Source organism: Ornithorhynchus anatinus, chromosome 1 (genome assembly GCF_004115215.2).
Source record: "Ornithorhynchus anatinus isolate Pmale09 chromosome 1, mOrnAna1.pri.v4, whole genome shotgun sequence".
In the NCBI taxonomy this organism is placed as follows: Eukaryota; Metazoa; Chordata; class Mammalia; order Monotremata; family Ornithorhynchidae; genus Ornithorhynchus; species Ornithorhynchus anatinus.
Genome location: NC_041728.1, coordinates 2,221,986 through 2,248,400, shown reverse-complemented (window position 1 = coordinate 2,248,400; position 26,415 = coordinate 2,221,986). Strand labels below are relative to the sequence as shown.

At 55.0% G+C, this 26,415-nt stretch overlaps 1 protein-coding gene across 1 annotated transcript in view; it reads right to left on the bottom strand.

Moving 5' to 3' along the window:
* The window catches only part of MAST4 (microtubule associated serine/threonine kinase family member 4), a 193,174-nt gene that overhangs the window by 100,785 nt on the left and 65,974 nt on the right, over positions 1-26,415 (bottom strand). The window lies entirely within an intron of this gene.

The following is a 26,415-nucleotide window of genomic DNA, read 5'->3' as shown; positions in this document are numbered from 1 at the left end:
ACACGTTAGGTTGGACAGAGTCCCTGTCCGACATGGGGCTCACGCTCTTAACCTCCTTTTTACAGATGAGGTAACTGAGGCCCAGAAAAGTGAAGTAACCTGCCCAAGGTCACAGGCAGACACGTGGCGGAGCCGGGTTTAGAATCCTGCTGATATGTACATAAGGGTTGTGGGGCGGGGAGGGTGGATGAATAGAGGGAGCAGGTCAGGGCGATGCAGAAGAGAGAGGGACAAAAGGAAAAAATGGGGCTTAGGCAGGGAAGGCCTCTTGGAGGAGACGGGCCTTCAATAAGACTTTGAAGGAGGGGGAGAATAATTGTTTATTGGACATGAAGAGGGAGGGCATTCCAAGCACGAGAAGCAGCGTGTCTCAGTGGAAAAAGCCCGGGCTTGGGAATCAGAGGTCATGGGTTCTAATCCCGGCTCCGCCACTTGTCAGCTGTGTGACTTCGGGCAGGTCACTTCACGTCTCTGTGCCTCCGTGGCCTCTTCGGTAAAATGGGGATGAAGACCGTGAGCCCCACGTGGGACAAGCTGCTCACCTTGTATCCTCCCCAGCACTTAGAACGGTGCTTTGCACATAGTAAGTGCTTAACAAATAAAAAGCCAGAAGCAGGTTGTGGGCGAGAAGTGAACGGCGGCGAGATGGACGAGGTTGAGGTACGGTGCCCACCCTCAAACAGTGGTTTAGGGGGAGCCCATCTTGATGAGACCCCCCCCCCCAGAACCCATAGGAGCTCCAGGGCATAAATCCATCATTAAGCTGTTCTTTGTTAAGGCGTTTGAGAATATTACCTATTGATTCAGAGGGGTGAACTGTGAGCCCAACACACGTGAACATAGTTTATTTTAGAAGATCATTTTACCGGTCTAATCACCCCAGGTCTGAAAACCCAGCACGGTTACACGGCTGCGTGCACAGTAAATCATCTCGGCCTTTTCGATTTGGAGAAAGAAAATTTGAGAGATTAGGCTGGGTTCCACACAGCCTCCTTCCCCTCCACCCTCATTAACACCTAACGGCGGGGAAGATAATAACCCCGGAGGGCGGGCTCGGAACTTCTTTAAAATAAACCCATTTTCTGAAATGAAAATTAAAATTAAAATTAAACTCTCCGTTTCACTCTAGGTAAATTAACCCGGGCAAGAACCAAAGACCCGTAACTGTAATCGACCGGGCTGAGGATGAGGCTGGGGCATTGTGTAGGAGCTCGGAGGCAGAAACTGAAAACCTTCGATGAGCTTCTGTTTCCGGCAAACGTGGAAGGCTGCAGCAGAGAAGGGAGTCTACCCTCCGTCTACCCTTCGCCAGCATCCTAATAATAATAACTTCGGTATTTTATATCTGCTTTCTACGTGCCAGGCGCCATACTGAGCGCTGGGATGTATACAAGCAAACTGGATTGGACACAGTCCTTGTCCCACGTGGGGCTCATGGTCTTAATTCCCATTTTACAGATGAAGGACCTGAGGCGCAGCCAAGTGAAGTGATTTGCCCAAGGAAACACAGCAGACGAGTGGCGGGGCCGGGATTACAACTCCCAGGCCCGTGCTCTATCCGCTAGTTCGGGCTGCTTCTCCCGTAACCCCACCTCCTCCAGGAAGCCTTCCCTGATTTGTTCCCCATGTCCTGTCCTGGCCAACCCAGTGGGCACCCCGAGTCCTGGTAATTCCATATTAGCGCGCATATTCTGACGTGTCAGTCCAATGAGGAACTGATTCAGCTATTCCGATTTCGCCTATCTGTCCGTCCTGTTTCATCTTTGCTGTCCCCCCACTTTCCTGTCGACTTATATGAGTGACTCCTGACTATTCACCCGATTAAACGGTAAGCAGTCGGAGGGCATGCAGCCGATTTTTTTTTAAATGGCATTTGTTAAATGCTACGTGCCAGGCACTGTACTAAGCACTGGGGCTTAGTGGGAGCGGCATGGCTTAGTGGAAAGAGTACGGGCTTGGGAGTCACTAGTCGTGAGTTCTAATCCCAGCTCTGCCACTTATCAGCTGTGTGACCTCGGGCAAGTCACTTCACTTCTCTGCACCTCAGTTACCTCATCTGTTAAATGGGGATTAAGACCGTGAGCCCCACGTGGGACAACCTGATTACCCCGTATCTACCCCAGCGCTTAGAACAATGCTTGGCGCACACTAAGCACTTAGCAAATACCATCATCATCATCATACAAGCTAATAATAATTACGGTATTTGTGAAGCGCTTACTATGTGCGAGGCATCGTACTGAGCGCTGGGGCAGAGACAAGCTAATCGGATTGGATCCGGTCCATGTCCCACAGGGGGCTCCCAGACTTAAGCCCGTTTTACAGATGAGGGAACTGAAGCCCAGAGAAGTGAAGTCACTTGCCTGAGGTCACACTGCAGGCAAGTGGCGGGGTCGGGATTAGAACCCAGGTCCTTCTGACTCCCAGGCCCGGGCTCTATCCCCTAAGTGGTGCTGCTTCTGCTGCATCTCCCAGGTGCTTAGTAGAGGGGGAAAAGGAAAGATTTAGGGCATCCCTGCCCAGGCTGGGCCAGAGCGGTGTTTTCCTGCCCCAGCTCTCCGCCTCGCTGCCTCTCCTCGCTTCGCCGAGCGGCTTTGCTGCCCTGGAAGCATTTACAGGTTGGGGGTGGACAGCGTGGGAAGCAGTGGGGGAACCTTCCCCAGCCCTCCCCCTCTATTCAATAGTATTTATTGAGCGCTTACTATGTGCAGAGCACTGTACTAAGCGCTTGGAATGAACAGGTCAGCAACAGATAGAGACAGCTCTAGACTGTGAGCTCATTGTGGACAGAGATCAACTCTCTTTATTGTTGCACTGTATTTTCCAAGCACTCAGTACAGATCCCAGCTCTGCCACCTGTCAGCTGTGTGACTGTGGGCAAGTCACTTAACTTCTCTGGGCCTCAGTTCCCTCATCTGTAAAATGGGGATTGAGACTGTGAGCCTCACGAGGGACAATCTGATTACCCTGCATCTACCCCGGCACTCAGAACAGTGCTCCGCACATAGTAAGCGCTTAACAAATACCAACATTATTATTATTATTAGCTCCGCACACAGTGAGCGCTCAGTAAGTACGACCGAATGGTGACCGCCCCCTGACCAGCGCCGTGAGCCAGCAGCCCGACGAGGAGACACGAGGGTACCTCCCCAGGAACCGTGACCCACTTCAGCTGAGCCACACACCGGCTTCGACTTCACACCGCCGGCTTCCTATACGGTGGGGAGGGGGCGGCACGTCCATCTCACCCACGAGGAGGTCGAGGCCGGCTACTCTACAGCGTGACCCTCCGACGTACTGCAAATACGCGAAGGCCCCACGTCTAAGCTGAGCGACGCCATCCGGGTATCCGCGGTTCCGGTGGCGTGTCCGCCCCAGGATCCGGAGCCCGTCCTCTGTGAGTAACGTGGCTTCGCGTGGCTCAGTGGAAAGAGCCCGGGCTTCGGAGTCAGAGGTCATGGGTTCGACTTCCGGCTCTGCCACTTAGCTGTGTGACTCGCCCACAGTCACACAGCTGACAAGTGGCAGAGCCGGGAGTCGAACTCGTGACCTCTGACTGCGAAGCCCAGGCTCTTTCCACAGTGATGCCACTCATTGATCGAGCCTTGATGGACTCCCACAGTTGGAGGGTGAGGGGCTCAGGAGGAGCCCCCAAAAGACACTGAAAAGGATCAGCCGGAGAGATAGGAGGAGAACCGGGAGAGGACGGTGTCGGTAAAGCCGGGGTTAGCTAACATCCCAGCTCTGTCACTTGTCAGCTGTGTGACTGTGGGCAAGTCACTTCACTTTTCTGGGCCTCAGTTACCTCATCTGTAAAATGGGGATTAACTGTGAGCCTCACGTGGGACGACCTGATTACCCTGCATCTCCCCCAGCGCTTAGAACAGTATTTATTAATCAGACAATATAATATATAATATTATATATAATATAATAATACATTATTATTATTCCAGAGGAAAGGCCGGCCCGAGGCCCTGTCTGGTAGCCGGCTGGGGCACTGGTCCGAAGCTCAAGGACAGAACCCCACCCCGCCTCAAAACCTCCACCCTGGGGTATCTGAAAGGGGCACTGCACTGCACCCCAACTGCCAGATGGCCTTCGGAACCGATCCGAGCTGAAGGTCCATCTTTCATTCATTCGTTCGTATTTATTGAGCGCTTACCGTGTGCAGAGCACCGTACTAGGTGCTCGGAAAGTACAATTCGGCAACAGATAGAGACAATCCCTACCCAACAATGGGCTCGCAGTCTAGAAGGGGGAGACAGACAACCAAAAAAAACAAGTAGACAGACATCTTTTACTACTTTCTCCTATAGTTGAGGAGGGGGATGGAAAAGAAAAGGGGAGAGGGGAGGGGAAAGGAGAGCAGGCTGGCCTAGTGAAAAGAACACGGGGCCTGGGAGTCAAAGGACCTGGGTTCTAATCCTGGCTCTGCCAAGTCCTAGCTGTGTGACCTTGGGCAACTCACTTCTCTGTGCCTCAGTTACCTCATCTGTATAATGAGGATTAAGACTGTGAGCCTCACGTGGGACAGGGACTGTGTCCAACCTGATTAGCTTATATCTACCCCAGAGTTTAGAACAGTGCTCGACACACAGTAAGCGCTTAACAAACACCACCCTCATTATCGTTATTATTCTCTCTCCCAAAAAGCTAAACTCATCTGCTCATTTTAGATCGAAACCCTTTAGCCCGAAGCCACCGGCATAGCCCAGGAAAGTGATCTGTCACTGTAGACCGAGGGAGGTGTGAGAAGGGTCACTTGCCCAGGTGAGTCTGAGACCCTCTGAATTATTGCGCTGATTGCATTTTATGTTGTGCAAGTACACGTCCACAAGCAGCGACCAAAAAATCTCACAGATCAATCTGCCCGGCCACGGTATTCCTCGGAGAGCCAGTCAGTCGTATTTACCGAGCGCTTACTGTGTGCAGAGCGCTGAGCTAAAAGCTTTGAAGAGTACAATATAACAGAACTATCCCTCCCCAAGCTTACAGTTTAGAAGGGGAGACAGAAATTAATATAAATATATTGTGGATATGGACATCAGTGGCGTGGGGCTGGGAGGGGAGATGAATAAAGGGAACAAGTCAGAGGGACATGGAAGGGAGTGGGAGAAGAGGAAAGGAAGGCTTAGTCAGGGAAGGACTCTGGGAGGATGTGCCTTCGATAAGGCTCTGAAGCAGGGGAGAGTAATTGTCGGATTTAAGGAGAGAGGGCGTTCCAGGCCAGAGGCAGGAGGTGGGCGAGAGGTCGGCGGCGAGAGAGCGAGATCAAGGTACAGTGAGAAAGTCGGCATTAGAGGAGCAGACTGTGTGGGCTGGGTTGTAGTATTGCAGTGTTGGAGAGCCAGTGGCCAGAACCCGCTACTGGGTCTTACGGTCAGCCCGGCCCCAGTTCAGTTGAGACTTTACCAGTCGCCACCCAGCCTCCCTTTGCCATGACTTGGGAGTGGCACCCGTGGGGGCCGGGAGGGGAAATGCAGCGGGCACTGGGGCCATCAGTTATCTCAATTCTGCCCATTCCATCATAATCTTTCCAGATGCGTCCACGATGCCCTGATTTTTTTTTTGGGGGGGGGGGGGGGGCAAAGCGACTGAAAAATCATTCTGTCCAGAGGGGCTGGGGGATGTGGCCCGTTGCAAGCGGCCAAGAACATCTGCTGAGAGGGACTCCGGGACCCGCTCCATCCTGCGACCCCTCGGGTCCCCGGGCACGGGGTCTGCTGGGGGTGCAGGAGACGATCGCAAGCGCCGCACCCCCCACCCCCAATGAGGGGTGGGTGGCTTTTTCTGCAGCATCTTTCCAACAGGCAGGGAGACAGTGGGGAGAGGACACAGGGCGGGCAGTTAGGGGGCCCAGGTCTGAGTCCTAGCTCTGCCTCTGGCTTGCTGGACAACTTCAGGAAAATATCCCTGCAAGCGGGGAGAGGCAGGGATAGTATCTCTGTTGCATCTTGTCTTATGCTCTCGAGTCGTCTCCGACCCACAGCGATGCCATGGACACATCTCTCCCAGAACGCCCCACCTCCATCTGCATTCGTTCCGGTAGTGGATCTATAGAATTTTCTTGGTCAAAATCCGGAAGCGGTTTACCATCGCCTCCTTCCGCGGAGTCAACTTGAGTCTCCGCCCCCGACTCTGTCTCGTGCCGCTGCTGCCCGGCACGGGTGAGTTTTGACTTGTAGCAGATGGCCTGCCACTCGCTAGCCACTGCCCAAGCTAGGAATGGAATGGACAGGCCTCTGCTTGACACTCCCTCCCATAGTCGAGATGGTAGAGTCCTGGAAACTCTCCAGGTGCGACCCTGAGCGTGGTTCAGTGGAAAGAGCCCAAGCTTGGGAGTCAGAGGTCATGGGTTCTAATCCCGGCTCCGCCACTTGTCAGCTGTGTGACTTTGGGCAGGTCGCTTAACTTCTCTATGCCTCAGTTACCTCATCTGTAAAATGGGGATTAAGACTGTGAGCCCCCCATGGGACAACTTGATGACCTTGTATCTCCCCAGCATTTAGAACAGTGCTTGGCACATAGTAAGCGCTTAACAAATACCACTATTATTATTTATAATAATTCATAATAATGACATTTAAGTGCTTACTATGTGCCAGGCCCTGTACAGATGGGGAAACTGAGGCCCAGAGAGGTTCAGGGATCGGCCCAAGGTCTCTCGGCAGGCCAGATCGACCTTGGATCTCCCAGCTTCCGGAGGCCCGGCCATAAACTCACACAAGTTCCTCTCCAAACGGGATAGTTCTGACCCTTGGGATACAGCTCTAGGAGATTACTAGATTGGAAACTTGTTATGGGCAGGGGAATGCGTCTGTTAACTCTGTTGCACTGACCTGTCCCAAGCGCCTAGTACAGTGCTCTGCACATAGAAAGAGTTCCATAAATACCACTGATCGAAAATACCACTGATCGATTATTCCTACGCAGGTCTGTCAACCAGACGCAGGCATCTCGCCAAATTAGAGCACGGGTCTGGTAGTCAGAAGGTCATGGGGGTCTAATCCCAGCTCCGCCACTTGGCAAGACAAGTCGCTTCACTTCGCTGGGCCTCAGTTACCTGTTCCGGAAAAGGGGGACTAAGACTGTGAGCCTGAAGTGGGACAAGGACTGCGTCCAAGCCGATTTGCTTGTGTTCCCCCAGCGCTCAGTACAAGTGCCTGGCAGACGGTAAGCGCTTAACAAAATCCAAAATACTACCACGTTATTACAATCACTCATCCTATCCCACCGGGATTACTGCATCGGCCTCCTTGCTGACCTTCCAATTTCCCGTCTCTCCCCGCTTCAGTCCATACTTCACTCTGCCGCCTGGATCATTTCTCCCCAGAAACCTTTAGGACACGTCACCCCGCTCCTCCAAAAACTCCAGCGGTTGCCCCTCCACCTCCACATCAAACAAAACCTCCTCACCATTGGCTTTAAAGCAGTCCATCACCTCGCCCCCTCCTACCTCACCTCGCTATTCTCCTACAACCCAACCCGCACACTTGGGCTCCTCCGGTGCTAACCTTCTCACTGGGCCTCGCTCTCACCTGTCTCACCACAGATCCCTGGCCCACGTACTGCCTCTGGTCTGGAACGTCCTCCGTCTTCAAATTTGACAATCACTCTCCCCCCCTTCGAAGCCAAGAGTCCAGACGAGGCACCCCCTCTTTCCTCTTCTCCCCGCCCCCGTGCTGCGTCACCCTGACCTCCTCCCTTTGCTCTTCCCCATCCAAGCGCCAGAGCACTTGAGTACACATCTGTAATTTATCTATTTGTATTGATGTCTGTCTCCCGCCTCGAGACTGTAACCTCACTGTGGGAAGGGAATGTGTCTCTTTATTGTAGCATTTACTTTCCCAAGCGCTTAGTGCTCTGCACCCAGTAAGAGCTCAAAAAATACAACTGAATACCACCATTCAATTCCGCTTCTGCTCCTGCCGGGGACACGTCTCGGTTCACAGGCCTCCCCGGTCGGAGGCACAGAGGCAGAAACACTTGGCGACGGTGGTGAGGCCTCCCACCCCCAAATCCCAGAGGGATCACTCCCACAGCTCAGGCGCCTCGACCCCGTTCCCCAGTTAGAAACCCACCTGCTCCCCAGCTTTCTCAAACTGAATTCCAGAGCCTGGCCTGCTGATAAATCGAGCACGGGGAGGGGAAACAGGAATGTGGGAACGGCAAACCCATTGGGGACGGGGGAAAGAGGGAGGGGAAAAGGGGGGGGCGGGCAGGTGCAGACTCCTGAATCTGGCTTTGAAACACGCTCAGTCAGGGAGTGGGGAGACAGAAGGTGGGCAGGCAGGCTTCTGGGGGGATATCGGGAGGACCGTCGCTCGGGCGGTCCCAACCTTTGGCTACGTCAGCCGGGCAGGAAGCCCAGGACCTTTTACAGCGGGTCCTGGCAGGGTCTGAAGAAGGAAATGTCGTCGTCCCCCCGGCCGCCACCCCCCCTCCCCCGCGCACACACACACAGTAAGTGCTCAGTAAATACGATCGACTGACTGATTTCCCAATTCAGATCTTCAACTCATTAAACTGCCCCCGTTTCAGACATCACCACTGAAGGTTCCAAAGCGGAAGAAGATTTTTGCATCAGAAATGACCAATAGGAACCCTCGGTTTAGGGGGTTAAAGCGGACTCCTAAAAACGTGTGCTGGGGTAGATAGAAATACATTCAGATCTGATGCTTCTCTGCCCCACCCGGGTCTCGCAGTCCAAAGGGGAAGGGTCTCATCTCATCCCAGCTCTGGGCCTCAGTTTCCTCTGAAAAAAATGGGGAGAACAATGCCCGCCTCTCTTGGTGGTGGGCACAAAGTAGGAGCACTGATGTGTGAGCATTGGGACTACCAACTCTTGGTAGTCTTAAAACAAGCGGTCAGTGGCCACACGAATGATCGACACGGAGACGAAGGTAAGCCGGGCAGTTAAAGAAAGAGAGCCAGCCTTGATTTTGGCAACCTTGGGAGACCCCGCTCCGAAGACCACCACCTCTACAGACCTCCTGGGGAAAAACATCCCAGAGAATGGGAAGGACCAGTGGAAACTGCACGGGGATCTGGGTTCTAATCCCGACTCAGCCATTTACTCGCTGTGCGACCTTGGGCGAGTCACAACTTCTCTGGGCCTTGGTTTCCTCTGTAAAATGAGGACTCGACGCCTCCTCTGGCTCCCCCTTGACTGGGTGTGTCAGGGGCTGCCTCAGGTCTGATTACATCGCATCTACCCCAGAGCTTGGCACGTAAGTAAGCACTTATCAAATACCACAGTTACTATTATTGGGCCCCCATCCCCGGAGTCTCAGCTTTCTGAGTGGCCGGAGGCCATCTGGGTTTGAACTGCGGCAGCGGGCCGGGGAAGAGCGGACGAGTCCGCCTCTTAGGACGGGGCCCAGGGCTGGGGCCGGCCACGGCGGCCCACGCCGACCGGCGGACGGGAAGCCGGGGACAGGAAGCTCCGAGCCCCGGTGACTCACAAACAATGGGCACTACGGGACAATGCCCGCCCGGGGCGTCGCCCCCACCCCATTTCTGGGTTTTCTCTTTGCTCTGGGGTGGTGGGGGTGATTGCACGGTGCCGGGGGGGGTTGGGAGGGAGGTATGGAGGACAAGGCAGGGGGGCTGGGGAGAGGAGAGGTGGGAAAGACATGGGAGGGGGTGGAAGGGCATCGGTGGAGGGGGGGAATGATTTTTTTAATCGTATTTATTGAGCGCTTACTGTGGGTAGAGCACTGTACTAAGCGCTTGGAATATACAATCTGGCAACAGATAGAGACAATCCCTGCCCAACAATGGGCTCGCAGTCTAAAAGCATGGGGGGAGAAAGGGCATGGAGGATAAGGGGGAGGGGGTGGATGGGCCATGGAGGAGGAAGGGGACAGGAGAAGGATGGAGGGAGGGAGGGCATGGAGGATAAGGGGAAGGGGGTGGATGGGCATCGGAGGAGGGGGGCAGGGGAAGGACGGGGGAGGGAGGGCATGGAGGATAAAGGGGAGGGGACGGACGGGCACTGGGGGAGGTGGGAAGGATGGGGGAGGGAGGGCATGGTGGTTAGGGGAGAGGGACTGAAGGGTGGGAGAGAAGGAAGAGGGGTGGAAGGGTTGAGAGGGCACAGGGAGGGAGGGAAGGACAGGGGAGGGGAGGGGGCGCGGGGCTTTTGGGAAACTCCTTCAACATCCGAGGCTCCGGAGCCAAGGCTGAGTCGGGCTCGGTCCATCCCGGCTCCCCTCCCCGCGTCCCCAGCCATGTGTCCACCCAGACCCTCCGCCCTACAGCCCTCGGGGGGGGCGGTGAGGAGGGGATTCCACCTGTTGGCGGGACCCCCGGGACCCCCGGCCCTTACCCACCTGCAGACCCCTCCTGCGGAGGATGCCGGAGTCTCCCACGTCTCCGCGCGCCGGGCGGCGGCCGCCCCCGACCCCCGAGGAGACCCCCGAGGAGACCCCCGCGGAGCCCCCCGCCCCGGCCCGACGACCCCGACGCACGCTAGGACCGGACATCACCCCCGCGCAGAGGGGACCGGGGGGGACCCGGGGACGGGACCGGACGGGACAGGAGACGGGAGCTCCCGGGCAATGGACGGGGGGGCTCCGGGGAGAGGAGAGAAGAGGGGGGGATCCGGGAGAGGTCAGGGGGGATCCGGGGACAGGACGGGGGGGATCCGGGGACAGGACAGGGGGGATCCGGGAGAGGACGGGGGGGCGGGGGGGGTCCGGGGAGAGGACAGGGAGATCCGGGAGCGCTCCGGGGTGAGGAGAGGGAGGATCCGGGCAGAGGAGAGAGGGGATCCGGGCGCGCTCCGGGGAGAGGAGATCCAGAGAGCTCCAAGGAGAGGAGAGGGGGGATCAGGGCGCGCTCTGGGGAGAGGAGGGGGGCGATCCGGGCAGAGGACGGGGGGGATCCAGGAGCGCTCCGGGGGGAGGAGAGAGGAGATCCCCAGAGAGGAGAGAAGGAGGAGGATCCTGGGGCGCTCCGGGGCGGGGAGAGGTGGCCGGGGGGCTCCGGGGAGAGGACGGGAGAGGAGAGGACGGGCGGATCCGGGCAGAGGAGAGGGCTCCGAAGAGCTCCGAGGAGAGGAGAGGTGTCCGGGGGGCGCCGGGGAGGGGACGGGACGGGACGGGACGGGGGGGGAAGGGGGGGCCCGGGCGCGCTCCGGGGAGAGGAGAGTGGCCGGGGGGCTCCGGGGACGGGACAGGACGGGACAGGAGAAGAGAGGGGGGATCCGGGCGCGCTCCGGCCAGAGGAAAGCTCTGGGGAGAGGAGAGGTGGCCGGGGAGCCCTGGGGTCAGGAGAGAAGAAGGGCGGGGGGGATCCCGAGAGAGGAGAGGAGAGGAGAGGAGAGAAGAGGAGAGAAGAGGAGAGAAGAGGGGGGCTCCGGGGAGAGGACAGGACAGGAGAGGAAAGGACGGGGGGGATCCGGGCGCGCTTCGGGGACAGGAAAGCTCTGGGGACAGGAGAGAAAAGGAGGGATCCCAGAGAGGAGAGGGGGGATCCGGGGGGTTCCAAGGAGAGGAGAGGTGTCCGGGGGGCTCCGGGGAGAGGAGGGGGATCCGGGGGGGCTCCGAGGAGAGGAGAGGGGGGATCCCGAGAGAGGAGAGAAGGGGGGGGGGAATCCGGGGAGAGGAGAGGACGGGGGGGATCCGGGAGCGCTCCAGGGAGAGGAGAGACCAGGGAGGATCCGGGGGGCTCCAAGGAGAGGACGGGGGGATGGGGGCGCGCTCCGGGGAGGGGAGAGGGGGGAATCGGGGCGCGCTCCGGGGAGGGGGATCGGGGGTCGCGGAGGTCCCTCTCGCAGACGGTGGGCGGCGGCGGCGGCGGGTCCCGGGTGTCCGGTCGGTGGGTCGGGGGGCCGGGGGGCCGGCCGGTCCTGTGCGCTCCTTCGCCCGCCCCTCCGGGCGCTCCCGCCGCGCTCCCGCCTCCACCTCCTCCTCCTCCCGCGCGCTCCCGCCGCCCCCCGCCCCCTCCCTGCTTCTGCAACGCGGCGCCCCGCACCTCCCCCCGACACACACACACACCCCCCCTCATTCATTCATTCATTGCAGCCGCATTTCCTGAGCTCCTACCCTGTGCCCTGCACTCTACTAAGCGCCCAGCACCCTTCTCCCTCTCCAGCCGGCGCGATGTCCAGGATTACGCGCACACCCCCCCCCGTTTTCCGGCGCGCAATTTCGGAGAGTACCCGCACGTATTCCTTCGAGGCTATTTCTTCGGCGCTTACCGCGTGCGGGGCACTGTACTGAGCGCTTGGAAAAGTCCAATTCGGCAACAGGTAGGCACCGTCCCTGCCCAACAATGGGCTCGCAGTCTAGAATATTATACACACACACAAATATTATACACACACACACACCCTTTCCAGCGCGCAATTTCGGAGAGTACCCGCACGTATTCCTTCGAGGCTATTTCTTCGGCGCTTACCGCGTGCGGGGCACTGTACTGAGCGCTTGGAAAAGTCCAATTCGGCAACAGGTAGGCACCGTCCCTGCCCAACAATGGGCTCGCAGTCTAGAATATTATACACACACACACACACGCACGCAATTTCAAAGAACACACACGTGTCCCTTTCCACCGCGCAATTTTGGGTACTACCTACACACACTCACCCTTTCCAGTGCGCAATTTCAAGCGTGGCAAGAGCCGGGGCTTGGGAGTCAGAGGTCACGGGTTCCAATCCCGGCTCCGCCACCTATCGCCTGTGTGACTGTGAGTAAGTCACTTCACTTCTCTGGGCCTCAGTGACCTCATCTGGAAAATGGGGCTGAAGACTGGGAGCCCTACAAGAGACAACCCGATGACCTTGTATCTCCCCCAGCGCTCAGAGAAGTGCTTGGCACATTGTAAGCGCTCAACGAATATCAACATTATTATTATTATTCATTCTTTCATTCAATGGTATTTACTGAGTGCTTAGTGAGTGCAGAGCACTGTACTAAGCGCTTGGAAAGTACAGTAGAGCAATAAGGAGACAATCCCCACCCACAGAAGGCTCACAGTCTACAGGGGGGAAGAAAATCGGGTCGGACAGAGTTCCTGTCCCACAGGGAGCTCACACTCTCGGTCCCCATTTTACAGAGGAAGGAACTGAGCCCCAGAGAAGTTAAGTGACTTGCTCCAGGTCACACAGCGGATGATACACGCGTATCCCTGGATAGAGCATGGGCTTTGGAGTCAGGGCTCATGAGTTCGAATCCCGGCTCTGCCACTTGTCGGCTGTGTGACTGTGGGCAAGTCACTTCACTTCTCTGGGCCTCAGTTCCCTCATCTGTAAAATGGGGATTAAGACTGTGAGCCCCACGTGGGACAACCTGATTCCCCTATGTCTCCCCCAGCGCTTAGAACAGTGCTCGGCTCATAGTAAGCGCTTAACAAATACCAACGTTATCATTATTATTATCCCTCCCTTTCCATGGTGCGCACTTTCAAGTACTGCATACACACACACACACACACACACACCCACCCCCTTTCCGTCGCACCCAATTTTGAGTTCTACACATACAAACACCACACACCCTCTCCATCGCGCAATTTCAAGTAATACACACATATCCTTCCCTTTCCACTGAGCACAATTTCAAGTAGTACACATAAACACACACCCCCTTTCCATTGTGCTTATTTTTGAGTACCTACGCTCGTTCCACGGCACAATTTCGAGTAACATATACACACCCCCTCCTTTCCACGGCGGGCATTTTCGAATACTACAGTCACGCGGGCCCCTTCCATCGCGCAACTTCATTCATTCATTCGATCGTATTTAGTGAGCGCTTACTGTGTGCAGAGCCCTGTACTAAGCGCTTGGAAAGTACGATTCAGCAACAGAGACGATCCCTGCCCAACGACGGGCTCACAGTCTAGAAGGGGGACTGCGACTAACAACCCCACACACACACACACACACACATAAGCTCGTTGTGGACAGGGAGTGTGTCTGTCATATTGTTCTACTGTACTCTCCCAAGCACTTAGTACAGTGCTCAGCGCACAGGAAGTTCCTAATAAATACGATTGTGGATCTCTCTCTCTCTCCCCTCTCGACCCCTCTCCCCCCAGAGCAGGGGCCTGGGAATCTGAAGGACCTGGGTTCTAATCCTGACTCCGCCACTTGTCTGCTGAGTGGTCTGGGGCAAGTCCCTTCGCTTCTCTGTGCCTCGGTTACCTCGTCTGTAAAGTGGAGGATGAAGACTGTGAGCCCAGGAGAGACAGGGACTGTGTCCAAACTTATTTGCTTGTATTTACCCCAGCGCTTAGTACAGTGCCTGGCACATAATAAGCTCTTTAATACTATTTTTATTATTATCATCTCACACCTTGGGCCACTGTTCAGCGAGCCCGAGTGCGATCTCGGCACTCAACTCCCCAAACGCAAAAGAAAAATCTTGTTGGAGATTTTCCATCACGTGATGGAGAATTTCCATCACGTCCCCCCAGCTGAGCCCTGACCCTCCCCCGACAAACACGGTCCAGGCCCACCAGTAAGGGCGTGCGTGGTCGCAGGCAAAATTCCCGGGGCATCACCGGTGTGCGACCGTGGACAGTGGCAGACCCCGGCGGACACGGAACACCAGCCCCTCCTGGAAAACCGTGAGCCTCCTGTGCATACGATTGAAAGGTGAAGAAAAACCTGGGGATCATGTCTCTTTTGATCTTTCCATAATGCCGCCACATTATCCCCCCGGGCATTCCAGCCTACCAGCCTTCTCTGGCCTAGGAAGACAGGGGGATCCGTTTCCCCATTTTATAGACCGGGATATGGAGGACCAGGGCGGTCAAGTGACCTGTTCAAATTCCCACAGCAGCAGGGCAAGGGCAGAGATGGGACTAGAATCCAGGTCTCCCTCCTCCCAGCCCCGGGCTCTTTCCCTCGTCCAGAAAGGCGCCATCCATTACCCAGTCTTTCCCCCGATTCCTTCATTTTGGTGCCTCCTCCAGAGACGGCAATAGGCAGAGTGCCCTGATCAACTCTTGATTATTATTTCCCCAGGAAAAACTCTAGGTTGGATTTAAGCAACTTTTTCTTCCAGAGACTTTCCTTTCTAGAAATGATAACAAAAATAATGACGACGACTGTGGTGTTTGTCCACTGCCATATGCCAAGCACTACACTAAGCACTGGGGCAGGTAGATACAAGGGGAAGAGGAAGTGTGGCCTAGGGGAAACAGCACGGGTCTGGGTTCTACCCCGGATACATTACTTGCCTGCTGCGTGACCCTGGGAAGTCCCTTCACTTCTCTGTGCCTCAGTTTCCTCAGCGGTAAAGAGGGGATTAAATCCTACTCCCTCAAGGAGACTGAGCCCTACGTGAGGCCCGATGATCTTGTAACTACCCCAGAGCTTAGGACAGTGCTTGGCGCGTAGTAAACTCTTTCAAAATATCACAATTATTATTAGAAGAAGAGAAGGGGTAAGAGTGGAGGAGGAAGAGGGTGAGGAGAAGGGTGGGAGAGTAGAACAGCGAAGAGACAGCTGCCTGAGAATGAAAGTCACATTTCTTAGATTCCGCCGTTTACTAACTCTAGTGGGAGCATTCCGACCATCACGCCAACAAGTGCAATTTGAAAAAAGTATCGATTATCCGTCAAAATGCATCACTTTGAGCGGCCACGCGCCGACGACGTTTAAAAGAACCAAAGCGGGCCAGAGGCAAACTCACTCGGGACTAAAACCAAGTTGACGAACAGAAGGCGGGCGAGGGCCCGGAGCCCAAAGCGGAGGGACTTCCGGGCCATCGCCCTCTCTGGTCCATGAGGTGGCCCGAGCGGCACCGGGACGAGAAAAATCCGCCAAGGCACCGGATGGCGTGGCCACGGACCCCTGACTGACCGCCTGTGCCTGCTCCGACCTCCTGGGGCTGTGTGTGTCTGTGTCAACCCCCTCACCCCTACCAGAGCAGCTGGGATGCTCCAGCCAGGGCAGGCCAGCACCACTGGCTCTGTAGTAGGCCCTTAATACGGTTGAATGAACGCTCTTTTCGGGGGGGTCGAACGTGACCACTCTGCGAGGGACCCTGTGGGCCGAAGGAAAGGGGTCAGTCTTCCCTCCCTGGGGAACGCCGACGTGGAACGGGAGTTTTTTCTCATTCGATCCCGTGACCATTTAGAGAAAGAGCCCCTACGTCTCTCTGAGTGACGTTGGACAAGTCGCTTCATTTCTCTGTGCCTCAGCTTCCTTATCTGTAAAATGGGGATAAGCATGGGCCTGGGAGTCAGAAGGACCTGGGTTCTAATCCTGGTTCTTCCCCTTGTCTGCTGTGACCATGGGCAAGTCACTTCACTTCTCTGTGCCTCAGTTCCCTCATCTGTAAAAATGGAAATTAAGACTGTTTGTTTATGGTATTTGTTGAGCACTTACTATGTGCCACGCACTGTACTAAGCACTGGGACAGATACAAGCTAATCAGGTTGGACACAGTCCCTGTCCAACATGGGGCTCCCAGTCTTCATCCCCATTTTACGGATGAGGGAACTGAGGCCCAGAGAAATGAAGTGACTTGCCCAAGGTCACACGGCGGACAAGTGGCGGAGTCGGGATTAGAACCCAGGTCCCTCTGACTCCCAGGCCCACGTATTATCCACTAGTCCAGGCCGACTGTTAACACGATCCCTGCCCTGGAAGAGTTTACAGTCTACTTCAAGCTGAGGACTGTACTGAGCCCTTGGGAGACCACAATAGCTAAAAAAGCAGGATCCCCACCCTCAGGCATCTTACCATCAAGCGGAGGAGACAGAAGAAAAACACATCGGGGTAGCGAAAGCCGAAAGAGGAGAAGGGAAGAAGCAGGAAACAGGACAAACCCCTAAGGATGAGGCAGCCCGCCAATGAGATCCATTTAGAGATGAGAGGAGTGGAAACATTCAACTCTACACCAGTGATGAAACTGGAGGGGATTTTATCACCCTGTGGCTGAAGCAACACCATTTTCCACGAGGATTTGCAATCCCACATTTTTACCTCTCCCCGGGCCCCAAGGTCACCTTGTTTCCCCCATTGGGGGACATGGACTATGTCCAACCTGTCTAGCTTGCATCTACTGTAGCGACTGGCACATTAGTCAGCCCTTAACAAATACCATGAATAAAAAAATAAATAAATTTAGAAAAAGGAGCTTCCAGTCTAGACACACATGGCTCCGCTCCTCTCTGCCAGCCCTGCTCTCATTCAATCGTATTTATCGAGAGCTTACTGTGTGCAAGGCACCGTACTAAGCACTCGGAAGCATACAATACGACAACAGACAGACACATTCCCTGCCCACAGTGTGCTCACAATGAGGGAGAGACCGACATTGATATCCATAAATAAAGAAATAAATTACAGATATATGCCCATGTACACTGGGGATGGGAGGAGGGATAAATGAAGGAAGCAAGTCAGGGCGTCACAGAAGGGAACGGGAGGAGAGGAGGGCTTAGTCAGGGAAGGCTTTTGGGAGGAGATGGGCTTTCAATAAGGCTTTGAAGGGGGGGTGAGTAATTCTCTGTCTGATATGAGGAGGGAAGGCGTTCCAGGCCAGAGGTAGGATGTGGGCAAGAGGTCGGCGGCGAGATCGAGGTACAGTGAGAAGGTTAGCAGTAGAGGGTCGAAGTGTGTGGGCTGGATTGTAGTAGGAAAGTATGCGGTCTGGGTTGTAGTAGGAGAGTAGCGAGGTGAGGTAGGAGGGGCCAAGGTGACGGACTGCTTTAAAGCCAACGGTGAGGAGATTTTGTTTGATGTGGTGGTGGATCTCTCCCCGGCTTCAAAAGCCTTACTGAAGGCCCATCTCCTCCAATGGGCCTTCCCAGCCTACGCCCCACTTTTCCTCATCTCCCACTCTCTTCTACACCTCCCTGACTTGCTCCCTTTGCTCTTCTCCCCTCCCAGCCCCACTTACATCCATATCTGTAATTTTATTTATCCCTTTGCTCTTCCCTCTTCCCAGCCCCAGAGCACTTATGTACACATCTATAATTCTATTTATTTGTACTGATGTCTGTCTCCCCGACTCTAGCCTATGAGCTCGTTGTGGGCAGGGAATGTCACTGCTTACTGTTGTACTTTCCCAAGCGCTCAGTACAGTGCTCAATAAATACGACTAAATGAATGGATGTCTCCCTCCTCCCTGCCCTTTTCCCCCATCCCGGTCCCTATCTCTCTCCCCCTTCTCCGTCTCTCCCCTTTCTCTCTCCCTGTCTCTCTGAGGTGACCAGAGAGTGCTAATGCCTGTCACACATTTCTCTCCACGGTATGAATATCTTCCCAGTTGCCTTGGGATGAGAAAAACCGTTCTCTCTCTTCCTTAGACTGTGACAGCGACTATGTCCGACCCGCTTATCTTGGAACTGCCCAGCGCTCAGCACAGTCCTAGGGAAGTAGCCTGGCCTAGTGGAAAGTGCACAGGGCAGGGAGTCGGAGGACCTAGGTTCTAATCCCAGCTCTGCCGCTTACTGCCACTTAAACATTTACCATATATTACCTTCTGTGTGACCTTGGGAAAGTCACTTCACTTCTCTGTGGCTCACTTCCCTCCTCTGCAAAGTGGGGATTCAATACCTGTTCTCCCTCCTAGTAGACTGGAAGCCCCATGGGGGACCAGATTATCTTGGATCTACCCCAGCGCTCAATACAGTGGGAAGCAGCGTGGTCTAGTGGATAGAGCACGGGCCCGGGAGTCAGAAGGACCGTTCATTCATTCATTCAATAGTATTTATTGAGTGCTCACTATGTGCAGAGCACTGTACTAAGCGCTTGGAATGTACAAATCGGCAACAGATAGAGACAGTCCCTGTCCACTGACGGGTTTAAAGTCTCATCGGGGGAGACAGTCAAAAATAATAGCAATAAATAGAATCAAGGGGATGTACATCTCATTAAAACAATAGCAATAAATAGAATCAAGGGGATGTACATCTCATTAACAAAATAAATAGGGTAATAAAAATATAGACAAATGAGAGGACGAGCACAGTGCTGAGGGGAGGGGAAGGGAGAGGGGGAGGAGCAGAGGGAAAGCGGGGGGAAAAGGGGGCTTAGCTGAGGGGAGGTGAAGGTGGGGGTAGAGAGGCAGCAGAGGGAGCTGAGGGAAAAGGGGAAGCTCAGTGTGGGAAGGCCTCCTGGAGGAGGTGAGCTCTCAGTAGGGCTTTGAAGAGGGGAACAGAGTTAGTTTGCGGAGGTGAGGGGGGAGGGCGCTCCGGGACAGCGGGGGGACGTGGCCCGGGGGTCGACGGCGGGACGGGCGAGAACGGGGGACGGCGAGGAGGCGGGCGGCGGAGGAGCGGAGCGTGCGGGGTGGGCGGTGGAAAGAGAAGGGAGGAGAGGTAGGAGGGGGCGAGGTGATGGGCAGCCTTGTAGCCTAGAGTGAGACCTGGGTTCTAACCCCAGCTCTGCCACTTGTTCGTTCAATTCACTCAATTGTATTTATTGTACACTTACTGTATGCGATGCACTGTACTAAGCGCTTAGGAGAGTACAATCCAACAAACAGACATATTCCCTGCCTACATTGAGCTCAGAGTCTAGAGATTCCACTCATTTCCTTTTCCCCCATAACACACTCCTTAGGTCTTGCAGTTTAGCCGTTCACACATACCGGTCTGAAGTAGAATTCCATTCTCCCTCATTCCAGAAGGACTGGAAACAGGCAAGTGGGCAACGATAATTGAAGGTGAGGGGGCTGAATACTGAATCTGTCACTGTCTTTTGGGGGGGGGGGATATTCCAAGTTACTTGCCTGCTGTGTGACCTTGGGCCAGTCATTTCACTTCCTCTGGCCTCAGTTACCTCATCTGTAAAATGGGGACTGTGAACCCCGTATGGGACATGAACTGTGTCCAACTTGATTAGCCTGTATCCACCCCAGCCCTCAGAACAGTGCTTGACACATAGTAAGTGCTTAATCAATTCCACTATTATTATCACAGTGTTTGGAGCACAGTAAGCGCTTAACAAATACCACAGTAATTATCATCAAGTGCTGGGAACACAGAAAGTAAGATCAAATCCTTCCATTTTTCTTAAACTCCCTCCAGCCGGCAGGGCTCTGACCTGAAGGGTCACTGCTGCTTCAGACCCGACGAGCCCAGCAAAGGACTGGGAGTGGGGAAACTGAGGTTCTGTTCTCTGCTCTGCCCGCCGTGTGCCTTTGGGCAAGTCGCCTCCCCTCTCTGGGCTCCGGGTTTCCTCACGTAAACAACGGGGAGGAAATCCCCGCCTCTCCCTCTTGGCTGAGCCCCGCGTGGATCGGGGGTGTGGGATGAGGTGGGGTGTGCGGAGCCCCAGTCCGGCCCTCAGAGGCTCTGGTTCCTTGAGCCATTTCGATTGGAAGCCCCTAGGCAGAGAGGGCCGGTAACCATTGCTCAGTTCTGCTCTCTTAATCGGTCAACACGGCGGGGATCCATTCATTCGTTCAATTGTATTTATTGAGCGCTTACTACGTGCAGAGCACTGTACTAAGCGATTGGAAAGTACAATTCAGCAACCAAGAGACAATCCCTGCCCACAACGGGCTCACAGTCTAGAAGTGGGGGGGGAGACAGGCATCCAAACAGGTAAACAGGAATCAACAGCATCCATATAAATAGGATTATAGATATATATATATATACACATCGGAACAAGTAAACAGGCATTAATATAAATAGAATTATAGATATGGACATATCTACACAGGTGCTGCGAGGGGGGGGGGGTAGAGAAATGGAGCGAGTCAATGAGGGGAGGGGGAGCTGAGGAAAAGGGGGGCTTAGTCTGGGAAGGCCTCCTGGAGGAGGTGAGTCTTCGATAGGGCTTCGAAGGGGGGAAGTGTGATTGTTTGATCCGCTGCAGTGCTCCGCCCTGAGTGGGACACTTCAGCACAGTGCTCTGCCTTCAGTGGTCCCTCGGCAGAGAGTTTTGCCATTAGCAGACGCCCAGCCCAGCCCTCTGCCCACAGTAGACACCCAGCACAGTGCTCTGCCTTCAGCAGGTGCCCAGAACAACGCTCTGCCCACAGTAGGTTCTCAGCACGGCACTCTGCAGACATACAGGGAGGATGCCCCTTGCCAGAGGTGTGCCCGCCTCCCCCAGGCCCCTCCCCCGAGCGTACGCTCTTCCACCCGCACGGCCGGGCCGGCCCTCGCACTCGGACGTCGGCTGGCCGGGCCCCTCCGTGGGCATCCCCTCCCCTCCCCTGCCCCCATCCTCCGCCCCTACCACTTTGCATTCTAGCAGCAGAGGAACACAAACCGCACTCCGCCAGACATTACGTCACGCGTCCCCGTCGTCGGAGAGAGGCCTCTCCGGCCTCGGCCGGGAAGGAGGACGGCGGGTGACCCGCTCAAGGTCACACGGAGAAGCGCCGGCGGGGGGCGGGGAACGTGTCTGCTTAGTGATGCGCTGGACTCCCTCGAGTGCTTAGTACGGTGCTCTGCACACGGAAAGCACTCAATAAATACGATCGAAGTCACGGTACGAAGTGCTCGGGAGAGTATAATGCAACAATACGACAAGAAACAGACACGTTCCCTGCCCGCGATGAGCTTACAGTCTAGAGCTGGGGGAGACGGACGTCAATACATCTTACAGTCTAGAGCTGGGGGAGACGGACGTCAATGAGTAAATGACAGATACGGGCACAAGTGGTGTGGGGCTGGGAAGGGGGATGAATAAAGGGAGCAAATCGGGGCGACGCAGAAGCAGCGTGGCTCAGTGGAAAGAGCAAGGGCTTTGGAGTCAGAGGTCATGAGTCCGAATCCCAGCTCTACCACTTGTCGGCTGTGTGACTGTGGGCAAGTCACTTAACTTCTCTGGGCCTCAGTTCCCTCATCTGTAAAATGGGGATGAAGACTGTGAGCCCCACGTGGAACAACCTGATTCCCCTGTGTCTACCCCAGCGCTTAGAACAGTGCTCTGCGCATAGTAAGCGCTTAAGAAATACCAACATTATTATTATTATTAGAAGAGGAAAGGAGGGGCTCAGTCTGGGAAGGCCTCTTGGAGGAGATGGCCCCTCGCTCACGGTCTCCCTCTCCAAACACCGGATCGTTTCACCTCTGGTCGTCGCCTTTCACCCTATTTATTTTGTTTCACCCTATTTGTTTTGTTTAATGAGATGTACATCACCCTGATTCTATTTAGTTGCCATTGTTTTTATGAGATGTTCTTCCCCTTGACTCCATTTATTGCCACTGTTCTCGTCTGCCCGTCTCCCCCGATTAGACCGTAAGCCCGTCAAAGGGCAGGGACCGTCTCTATCTGCTGCCGATTTGTCCATTCCAAGCGCTTCGTACAGTGCTCTGCACACAGTAAGCGCTCAATAAATACTATCGAATGAATGAATGAATGAAATCCCACGCTCCCCCCGGATACTTCTCCAGGGCCAGACTCTGGTCCAGTTGCACGGGGCCCCTCGACAATGCTGGAATGACAATGACCTCCCTTCCTGTTCCTATCCCTGCTGTGAACTGTGGTATTTGTTATGCGCTTACTATGTGCAAAGCACTGTTCTAAGCGCTGGGGGATACAAGGTGATCAGGTTGTCCCACGTGGGGCTCACAGTTTTTTAATCCCCATTTGACAGATGAGGTAACTGAGGCACAGAGAAGGTAAGTGGCTTGCCCAAGGTCAGACAGCTGACTAGCGGCGGAGCTGGGATTAGAACCCGTGACCTCCGACTCCCAAGCCCGCGCTCTCTCCACTGAGCCAACGTGCTCACGCACGCAGCCATGCTGCTTCTGGGCGTCTACTGGGGGCAGAATGTTATAATAATAATAATAATAGTAATAGTATTTAAGGGCTTACTCCGTGCCAGGCACTAAGTGCTGGGGTGGATACAAGCAAATCGGGTCGGACAGAGCCCCACCTGGGGCTCATTCTTGATCCCCATTTTACAGATGAGGAAACTGAGGCCCAGAGAAGTGAAGCGACTTCCCCAGGGTCACACAGCAGAGAAGTGGCAGAGCCGGGATCAAAACCCACATCCTTCTGACTCCCAGGCCTGGGCTCTAACCACTAGAGATGGTGTGCAGCACCGAGTCCTACGCGCTGTCCCTGCCGCGGGTCGCAGAGCACCACGAGAGAGCAGGCGAGCAGCGGCAACCGCGAAGGGCCCGGGGCGATCTCAGTCCGCTATCAGTCGACCCAGGATGAGACCCCAAGTCTCCCCAGCCCAGACCCCGGCTCGTTCCACTGGACCCTCGGCAGGGTTATCCAGATCCCAGCAATGGAAAAAAGGAAGGAATAATAATAATAATAATAATAATTGTCGTATTGGCTAAGTGCTTACTATGTGCCAGGCGGGGTGGATACCAACAAATCGGGTTGGATTCAGTCCCTGCCCCGCAGTCTTAATCCCCATTTGACAGAGGAGGGAACTGAGGCCCAGAGAAGTGAAGTGACTTGCCCAAGGCCACACAGCAGGCAAGTGGCAAAGCCGGGATTAGAACCCACATCCTCTGACTCGCAGGCTCATGCTCCATCCACTACGCCAAGCTGCTTCCAGCGTTTTACGGATGAGGAGTCTGTCAATCAATCCATCCAGAAGGGCTCAGTTCGAACCCAGTTCATTCAATCGTATAGACTGAGCCCTTGCTGGGTGCAGAGCACTGTATTAAGCGCTCGGAAAGTACGATTCAGCAACAGATAGAGACAAGCCGTACCCAACAACGGGCTCACAGTCTAGAAGGGGGGCGGGTTCCATCCGAGGCCTGATAAGCGTCTGACATTGAGACAGACACTTTGCCCGTGGCTGTGACAGCTGCTCGAATCGGGGAAATCGGTTTGGGAGGAAGGGGCCGGTGAGGGTCGGGGGTCGATTCTGGACTCAGAAGCGAAGGGGACCCCCCGCCAATTTCCAAAGGAAACACTCCCCTCCCCCGTTTACGGGACGGGGACGGGCCTAATGACCGATGGTTTGGGTGGGTTTCGGGGCCTCTTTTGGGATTTCGGGGTCACACGTTTCGATATTCACAGTGCGGCTCGCTGGGAGTCAGAAAGACCTGGGTTCTGATCCCGGCTCCACCACTTGTCTGCTGTGTGACCTAGGGCAAGTCACTGCACTTCTCTGGGCCTCAATTCCCTCCTCTGGAAAATGGGGATTAAGACTGTGAGCCCCATGCGGGACAGGGACTGATTAGCTTCTATCTACCCCAGCGCTTAGTACAGGGCTTGGCACATAATTAGCCCCTAACGAATATCAAAATGACTATTATTGGCAAGAGCCCGGCATCCTGGATAGAGCACGGGCCTGCGAGCCAAGAGTTCACGGGTTCTAATGCCACTTGTCATTTGACAACTCTAATGTCACTTGTCATTTATTTGACAAGTGGCCGCCACGTGTCTGCTGCGTGACCTCGGGCAAGTCATTCAGTCATTCATTCAATGGTATTTATTGAGCGCTTACTCTAAAGTCGCTCCATGTCTCTGTGCCTCAGTTACCTCATCTATAAAATGGGGATGAAGACTACGGGCCCCATGCGGGATAGGGGTTGTATCCAACCCGATTAGCCTGCACCCACCCCAGCTCTTCGTACAGTGCCTGTCACACGGTAAGCACTTAACAAAATACCACAATTAGTATTATTATCGGCTCTGATTAGACGGTTGCGGGGATCCCTAATCGACCGTGCTTGATTCCGGCGGAACACAGTTAGTTCCGATGAAACGAAATGTCCATCAACGGCGTCGTTAAGATGAACGAGTCCAGGGCGACGAGCCGGCGTCCGCGGGACGGCCCCCGAGGGAGCCCCGTGACCGGCAGGGAGGACGGGAGGGATTCAGCTCGTGGCTCCTCGGGGGCTGGGACGACCCCGGCCCACCCAACGGCCCTCCCGAGCCCTCCGCCGGACGCCGGCTTCCCGACGCCATTTCCCCGTTCATCTATTCTCTACCCTGTTTCCGTACGGACTGCGTAGCCTGTACCCACCCCGGTGCCCGGCACGTACTAAGCGCTTTAAAAATACCATCATTATTACTACTGTTAATAAATCAGCATTCCCTAAGTACGATCCATTTCTTTCCAAAGCGCTTTCACCTCACGGATGGCATTCTGGCCGCACGGCATTGCTGGGAGGTAGAGAGAGGCAGGTATCTTATCTCCATTTTACAGGGAAACCGGAGCTCAGAGAGGTTAAGCGACGTGCCCCGGGTCACACAGTGCACAAGGGACCGGGACCTGAGAACAGAAGCCAGGTCTTCTCAATACCGACCCCACGCGCTTTCCACTGGGCCGTTGCTGTTAGCAGTCATCTCTACTCTAGAAGCAGCGCGGCTCAGTGGAAAGAGCTGGGGCTTAGGAGTCAGAGGTCATGGGTTCGAATCCACGTGTCAGCTGTGTGACTGTGGCCAGGTCACTTCACTTCTCTGGGCCTCAGTTCCCTCATCTGTAACTGTGAGCCTCACGTGGGACAACCCAAATACCCTGTATCTCCCCCAGCACTCAGAACAGTGCTCTGCACATAGTAAGCGCTTAACAAATACCAACATCATTATTATTATTTTTACTCTTTTTCTTTTGTTCCCACAGAGTATTCACAATTTTTGTCGCCCTGTTTCTCCACGCTAGATTGCATATGCCTCGATCGCAGGACTGAACCCTCCATTTTTATTATATGCTCCCAAGCATCCAGCATAAATCCCCGTCCACACGGATGCCCGGCACAGCATTCTGCTCAGAGTAAGCACTCCAGGACAGCTCTCTGCACACCTTGGCCCACCGGATAGAGCACGGGCCCGGGAAAGCAGCGTGGCTCTGTGGAAAGAGCACGGGCTTGGGAGTCAGAGGTCATGGGTTCGAATCCCGGCTCTGCCACTTGGCAGCTGTGGGACTGTGGGCGAGTCGCTTGACTTCTCTGTGCCTCAGTTCCCTCATCTGGAAAATGGGGATGAAGACTGTGAGCCTCACGTGGGACAACCTGATGACCCTGTATCTACCCCGGCGCTTAGAACAGTGCTCTGCACATAGTAAGCGCTTAACAAATACCAACACTATTATTCTAATCCCGGCTTGGCCCCTGGTCCGCTGGGCGACCTTGGGCAAGTCGCTTCACTTCTCGGGGCCTCAGTTCCCTCATCCGTAAATTGGGGATGAAGACTGGGAGCCCCACACTGAGCAGGGACTGTGTCCAACCTGGTTACCTACCCCAGCGTTTAGAACAGTGCCTGGCATACAGTAAGTGCTTAACAAATACCATAAAAGAAAAGAAATAATAAAAAGCAACAGGGCCCCACGCTCATCGCTCCCACTTCCCTCTCTCCGAGAGAATTCACAGGCTTCCCAGGGCAGCACTTCCCTCCAGGAAGAATCGGCTCAGACCCGCCCGCTGGGCTTCGTCCCGGCCACTCCCGACTTCAAAATCGGACTCAGTCTACCACACCTGGCCCTGGCCTGCTTTCATTCCTTCAATCGTATTTATTAAACGCTTACTGGGTGCGCGGCGCTGTCCGTCCCACCACCCTTTTATTTTAGT